At 46.6% G+C, this 7779-nt stretch overlaps 1 long non-coding RNA gene across 2 annotated transcripts in view; it reads right to left on the minus strand.

Moving 5' to 3' along the window:
• The window catches only part of LOC103585623, an 80362-nt gene extending 80202 nt beyond the window's left edge, over positions 1-160 (minus strand). For both annotated transcript variants that reach the window (XR_550089.1, XR_550088.1), the window contains exon 1: positions 40-160. This is a non-coding gene — a long non-coding RNA (uncharacterized LOC103585623). The remainder of the gene's footprint in view (positions 1-39) is intronic.
• Positions 161-7779: the final 7619 nt, after the last annotated feature.

Consider the following 7779-nt stretch of genomic DNA (forward strand, 5'->3'; position numbering starts at 1 on the left):
TGCCGGCCGCTCCGGCCCTGCGGCACCCGCCGCACTCACCCGGCAGCTCAGCGAACGGCGACAGGGAAGCCCGCGGAGTGGACGGGCGCCGTCCGGACGGTCGCTGCGGCCGTTATCCAGCGCTGCTGGCGGCTCCGCACTCCGGGCCGCGTCGTCCGGCCTCGGCCGCTCCGCTGAGTAACAGGGACGCGGGCCGTCACTGCGCACGCCCGCTCACGTCATCGCGCAGGGCCCCGCCCCTGCGCCTCCCTAGTCGCCCGCGGGGCGGGGCAGCCCCGGGGCCCGGATTGCGGGGGCGGGGCCACTCTAGGGGGCCGGGAGGACTTACAGAGGTCGCCTGGAGGCGGAGCCGCGGGGAGAGCCTAGAGGACAGAGCGCGAGGGGCGGGGCCGGGAGTGGGAGGGGCGAGGCCATGCGCAAGCACGTGGCGGCCCGTGGCCCCAGCGGCCGGCATCTGGCGGGAGGCGGTCCGCTGGTAGGAGCTTAAACCTCCCGGCCTTCTCGCCCCAGGGTTTGAAGGTCAGGTGCGCTTAGGCCAAACCCTCCCGGCCAGCAGGCACCATCTTCCGGCACACACCTGAGAGAAGCATACCTTCCATTGACCAACAAAACCTTCCATTCTGAGGACATCTGTCCGGGGAGGTTGGGGGTCAGCAACCCAGGCAAGTAAGGGTTCTCTTCAGCTGCCTGGAAAAAGCTGCCTCCGGTTTTTTCAAAATCCACTTCCCTGCATTACCTGATTTACCTCTGAGGCCCGGCAAAGCGTGTAAATGTCAGTTATAGAAGTGATAAATTGACAAACCCTTAAATATCCAACGATGGGTGGAATGGCATTTAAATTGCATACATCATCCAATAGAATACATTTTAGCAATTTAAACTCCATGTGTTCAAGGAACTCAACAACACGGGAAAGTGTTCACAATATATCATTAAGAGAAAGAAGCAAGAAACAAGTCCATATATATAGAACAATCCCACTTATGTAACATATACATATACATATACACACATATATATTCCTAGAAAGAACTATGAAAAATTATTTTAACAGTGGTTCATCGTTGGACTGTTGGATGAAGGGTGATTTGATTCTCTTTTAAACTTTAATTATTTTCCCATGGTTTCCAAAAGGAACAGTTATGTTCACAGTCAGAAATAAGTTACTTTAATGAAGAATACATAAATATTTGCTGCATAAATGGACGAATTCAAGTAGACTATTTTCCAATTACATGTTGGGCTGGCATGTTTCTAGTGATTCTGAAATGGAACATAGGTGTGAACATTGACTTATTCATTCATTCTATCACCATTTTCTTCCTTTCTTTATTTCTCTAATAAATGTTAATCGCATGCCTGTTCTCTGCCCGGCAATGTGCTAGCACTAGCAATACAATGGAGCACATTGACTTATTCATTCATTCTATCACCATTTTCTTCCTTTCTTTATTTCTCTAATAAATGCTAATCGCATGCCTGTTCTCTGCCCGGCAATGTGCTAGCACTAGCAATACAATGGAGCTTACAGACTTAATCACTGTAATGTGAAAATAACAGTAAACAAATGTAAAATCATCACTGTATTATAATGCAAATTGATAAGGATATATAGTATTATGAAACCAATTGATATAATTAATCAGACCAGGAAAGTTTTCCCTGAGGAACTGCCACTTGAGCTGAGAACAGGTTTGGCTAGGCAGAGAATATTTCAGACAGAGCTAACTTGGTATGCAAAGGTCTTGTGACAAGAAGGAGCAGGATAAGTTGAAGAAATTGAGGAAAGTCCTGCTCTGCTAGAAGAACGAAGAAGAAGCTATGAGATGAAGTGGGAAGACTGGTAGAGGGAGCTAACGGTATAGCCATCTGGCCATGTGGAAAATCTTTTCATCCTAAGTGCAATGGGAGCCCCTGAAATGTTCAGCAAAGAGGGTGGCATGGTCAGAATGGCATCTTGAAAAGATTCCTTATTGGAAGGAAGCCGGGTGAATGTAGGAGTAGTCCAGATGGCAGGAGGCGGTGGCTTGGTCTAGGGTGATGGTCATGGAAATAGAAAGTGGAAGGATATGAGAATTATTTAAAAGATCCAGTGTGTAGATCTTGCACATTCTGCAAGTGATGAGGTAGGTGGGGCAGTGGAGTCATTAAGGAAAACTCAGGTCCCAGGCTTGTGGCCAAGGATGGATGTTGGTGCTGGTTCACCAAGACGGAAATCTTGGAAGAAGACCAGACTGGGGAAGAAAAATCAGGAAAGCACGTTGTTTGGTTGAAGGCTTTTGAGATGCCCCAAAGAGAAGTCAAGTTGGCAGTTGGGTATACAGAGCTGGAGCTCAGCTAGATGAAAGATGAATCATCAGCAGAGAGTGATAACTTGAAGTGTTGGCTGTGGATGAGTTAGCGTAGGCCTAGGGAGAAAGGGCAGTGAGCAAAAAGAGAAGAGGACCTGGAGATGAGCCTGTGATGGAGCTGCCAGGGAGGCACAAGGAAACCCAGGAGAGAGAGATTCAGGAAGAAGGGAGTGATCTATAAAATCAAACATAAGAGGAGTCTTGAAGTCCTGGAGTAGTAGAGCCAGAAGTGGATTAGAGTGGGCCAAGGGACAAGTGGGAGGTGAGAAAATAGAGATGGTGAACATGGACAGAAGCATATTATTTGGGCAGTGAATAAAGACACGTGCATATTTTAACATCTGATGGAAAACGCTGCTGACAGGGAGTGGTTGAATAAACGTGGAAAGGAAGGAATAAACATGAGCATGTTTCCTGGGAGAGCAGGGGGTGTGACTGGCACACAGGTAGAGGTATCGGCGGGTACCTTCTACTCCCCACCAGACAATTTAAAGACCTGGAGGTAACAAAAGATACTATAACTCTCAGAGCAGTCATGAAGTGAATGGAGTTGCCAGGAACAGAGCTCCAGAGTTTCTGTGCCCTGTTCTGTAATGCTATTAACAGCTTCTGTTTCATTTAACAGGGAGAGCTGCTAGTTTAGTATCAGCCTACCACTGTCACCTTCTGGTTATCTCCTAGAAAGAACATCCCACATTTTTATATGTGTGCCTGTAAGTGATTTCAGAAAGCATTTCTCTAGTTCTGATAGAATATAATCACCTCTGATATTCTGAAAATTCAAAAAGCTTTTTGTAACTCAGATATGGTGCTGGGCCTCCTTCTTTCTCATAGAATTCTTCCTTCTCAACCTATTGGGGTTCCTTATTAACCTACTGGGGGCTGACCCAGAAAAGGAGGAATATCTAGGGAGTTCAGGGTTTTTGCCTTTTGTCTCAGGGGAGCTGTCTTGGGAATGCCTGGCTGGCCCTTGGGTCTCTGGGAGGCTGGATGGGGAAAGAAGAGAAGGGGTGGCGAAGGCCCTCAAACTCAGTCTGTGCTAGAGCCCTGAGGAATGTTCAAGAAGAGGTTTCACTCTGTCCAAAGTGCCTCTTCCCTTGTCATTGTCCCCACCACACACACACTGGATTGCGCTGGAGATGGTCCTTGGCTAAAGTGTCAGGTGAATCTCACCAAGCTGTTCAGGGTGCAGAAATCAAAAGTTGAGATTTTATCTCACTTCCCAGTTCCCTTACCTCACTCCAGGGGTGGGAAGTAGGCTGGGGGCATGCTTACTGACTAAGGCCTGCAGAGGGCATCTCCAAGGATGCCCCCTCTCTCCTGTTCCTACCTCCACCACTGTTCTTCTCCCTTAGTCTTGCTTTTGAAATTCCTAGTCCGGTTTTCCATCCCACTCCTAGTCAGGTCTACTTCTCCCTCTGCAGGAGGAAGAGTTTCAGCACGTCTGTCAGTCACCCCTGACTCCAGGGTGCCCATTGAGGCTCTTTCAGGGTAGATCCTGCTTGGTCCCCAGGGGGCGGGATAGGCCCCGGTTGTATGAGCAGTGCTTAAATTGCAAGTTAATCTTTCCAACTGCAAGTACTAGGGCCTATTTCCTCAGGGGTAGGACAGGGCCAAAAATGACCAGATCTCCTCAGTCACAACTTGAACAAGACCACATGGAGACAGAAGTGGGTGGTACTCCAATTTGAAGTTACAAGTGGTACTCCATCTGCTTCCAGGAGCACTCAAGACAGAAACAACTAAGGTAGTCAAGCCTATAGATTGAGTACGCATGCACATTCTCATGAAAGAAATCATCAGCATTTATTTCTCCGAGACGGTGGATTTCAAATTGTGGCTCCCCAGACCAGCAACACCAGCATGACCTGAGAACTTCTTGGAAATGCCAGTCCTCATACTCACCCCAGACCTGCTGAGTCAGAAATCCTGAAAAGGAGCCCAGCAATCTGTGACTTAAAAAGTCCTCCAAGTACTTCTGATGCCCACTTGAGAGTGAGAGCCACTGCTGTATGACACTGGCTCTCCTGTCAGCCTGCTCATTCAAATTATCTTGGGAGCTATTAAAATCTGGGCTCCATTTCTGGAGATCCCTGCCACTGCCTTGCCAGGGGTCTCTAATGGGACAGGGTTTGTCTCATGTCCCTCACTCCAGAGGTGAGCCCCAAGGCCTCTGATGCTCCCAGAAGATGGTCTTGCTTCTGGAAAGCAGAGGTTAAAAGACAATTGCTGAGGCTGGCCGGTTGGCTCACTTGGTAAGAGCATGACAAGGATAACACCAAGATCAAGGGTTCAGATCCCCTTACCATCCAGCTGAAAAAAAAAAAAAGAGGACAATTGGTGAAGGAATTTTCAGTGGTTCCTTATTCCTGTTCCTGATGCAGATTCCCAGACAATGACAGCTTTGCTTCCAAGGGTAGGTTTCATTGCCCCTCTTGCCAAAACCTGCAGGATTCATTCTCAGCTGAGGGTTGACACAGTTGATCGGCCTGGGCAGCTTGAGACTTGTGGGACTGGGAAGTCAACAGAGGAGAGGAGGGCTTCAGGACCTGGGAAAAGGCAGACGGAAGCGCCATGACCTTTAAGGTGTGGCCCTCTCAAATAACGGACAGCTACACAGGAAAATAAGTGAGCATTCCTTCCCAAACCCAAAGCAGTCTACACTCCAACTGATGCATGAGGGATACAATCCAGTGTAAACAGGGGAGAAATTAATTTCTGGGAGTGTTAAGCCATGAAAACTGGATAAGTTCTCAAACCCAGATCCCAGCCCCTTACTCCTATCCCTACGGCATTGTATTTCCTTAACAGGCCAAAGTGTGGTAACTGTCAACCTGTGCAGAGCAGAGAGCAGGACTTCTTTCTGGTATCAGCAAGAACAATAGGGATGTCAGAAATACCTTCTTCCCAAAGGCAGGGCCATGGCACGAGGTTCTCTCTGTCCTCAAGCAATCAAGCAAAGTCTACCCAGCAAGGATGTGTCATTGTAGAGATGCGGACCATCTTGTTTCCTGGAGGGATGGGTTAGCCTAACATCTCCCTCGGGTTATCAGTATTCCTGAATAAAGCTGGCTTATTCCACAAACAAGTTGACTTTTGGGTTGTTCGTTTCTGTTTTGGTGGCAGGCAGACGGACTTGGGTTTGGTAATAGATTTTATGTGGGCATATACCCCTGCGTTTGAGAGAAGGTGGGACCACACAAACTGATGCTGGATTCAAATATTTGGCTCACTCTTATTTTGTAGCAGAATGGGGCATGAGGACCTGGGAGTCAGAATTTTCCCCAGTGCTTCAGAGGTCTGCAGCCCCAAGAGGGAGACTGGACAGGGATGAAAGAGACAAGTCGAAGAAAAAGTCAAATATCGAGAGCTAGTCCCTGGGGCCAGATTTTAACCAAAAGAGAAAAAAACGAAAAAACCAACCAAACAAACAAAAAAAAAAAACAAGCTTATACGGAGACAAAATTCCCCTAAGGATACTAGCCAAGGTACTAGATTTCTCCCCACCCCAACCAATCCTACAGATTACAGATCCGAGGAAAGATGTTTAAGAGTGCCGAGGTAAATGGTGAGTTCAAGGATTCTCGAGTGGTGCTCAGCTGAGGTTGAAAGCCATGGATTCACAATGACATAAGTGTGACATTTCTCTAGAATCCTTGTCAACCCAGGTAGAGAAACAGAGACAGCACTCGGAGGGGTGTATCTGGGAGCAGGTTTTCCAGGGCATATTGAATAGAAAGATGGAGGTCAAGGCAGTTGAAAGTGCCTCTGGGAGGGTCAGGGTAAGGACTGCTGGGGCTGGATAGGAAGGGAAGTGAGGCTGGTGGAGGACAAATAGATTGGGGCAAAATTCACACAGAAAGCAGGAGTTCTTGGTTCTTTAGGACTGAGAATAGTCATAAATGCAGATAAGAGAGTGCAAGAGGGAGATGAATAGAGAAAATTGGGTGAGATTTTGTAGTTTTAAGTTCCTGATGTGGAGCACCCTAGTACATTCTCAAAGGTGTATGGTTGGTCTGAAGCAGAGATGAAGATTACTTACCATGAGTAGTGAAGGAACTATAAGCCTTGTGTTCAACCAGTGGTTGACCAGATGTCCCAGGTTGTCCAAGCCCAAATGACACCTGTTGCTCCAGTGTGGTTATTAATAGTGTGTGGTACTCTTCCAAAAGTATCCAAAAATATATCAAATGAGTACATTATGTGGCCACTTTTCTAATGCAGCAAACCCTTAGGCCAGAGCGAGCTTTGCGGGCATCTGACCTGTGCAGTCACACAGGACCCTGCTTTCAGAAGGTAGTGCATATATCAAATGAGTACATTATGTGGCCACTTTTCTAATGCAGCAAACCCTTAGGCCAGAGCCAGCTTTGCGGGCATCTGACCTGTGCAGTCACACAGGACCCTGCTTTCAGAAGGTAGTGCTTGGTTAAATGCACTGCTGTCATCATCTTGAAATTCATGTAATTTCCTCTTTGGACGTGTTTTGTATTTGTAAGTGAAGTCTGATGGCACATTGGAACATGGTCGAACACAAAAGTGAGATGGCACAGAGAGGATCTGCAGGGGCGAACAAAGACTGTGCAGCATCATGTATTTGCACATGAGGTATATACACATGTACATAAAAACATACCATATATGATATCTATGACATGTAATCTATTTTGTGATATAATCCTTGCCAAGGATGGAGGAACCTGTAGATTGCAGAGTAGATAGCGTACGTATATACCATATCTGTGTATGCATACATATACCATATACAAGGGTACTTCAAAAAGTTTGTGGAGAATGGAGTTAAAAGATAATACAAATCTTTCCATGAACTTTTTGAAGATCCCTCATATTTATGGGGTATATACACATCTATACATGTACATGTATGTGTACACACACACATATATATAAAATAGAAGAAATATAGCCAAACTATACTTTGGGAAGTAAAGAGAAATAACAAAAAATCATCACCTGCTACTAATTGCCCTCATATTCCGTTTCTTTCAAAACTCTCTGAATGTGAAGTGAGGTAGAAGGAAGTGTGCTTTCTGGTTTACCTGGCTTTGTTTCCCCCAGGGCAAGCAGGAACAACCAGAAGCCTGAGTTCCTATGGGAGAAGGGGAGGCAGTTTCTGGTCTTATGTGTATGTGATGTGTGTGCATGTGTGTATGTCTAGAAGCACATGTGTGTATGCATGTTTGTGTGTGTGCGTATTGTGTGTGTGTGCAGGGTGGAGGTACAGGTCGGAGATTTGGGTCAGGCTCCAGTGGTTCAGGGTTCTCCCAAATTAACTGAAGACCCATTAAAAGGGTTCTTATGTTGGTAACAAGCAGATGTGGTCATTCTTCGATCCTGCCCCAAGACACTCTGATGATGAATCTTTACAAGACAATTCTCAGTATTGCCAAACAGCATCTTTACAGGA

This window comes from Galeopterus variegatus, unplaced genomic scaffold, assembly GCF_000696425.1.
Source record: "Galeopterus variegatus unplaced genomic scaffold, G_variegatus-3.0.2 Scaffold258, whole genome shotgun sequence".
NCBI classification, from domain to species: Eukaryota; Metazoa; Chordata; class Mammalia; order Dermoptera; family Cynocephalidae; genus Galeopterus; species Galeopterus variegatus.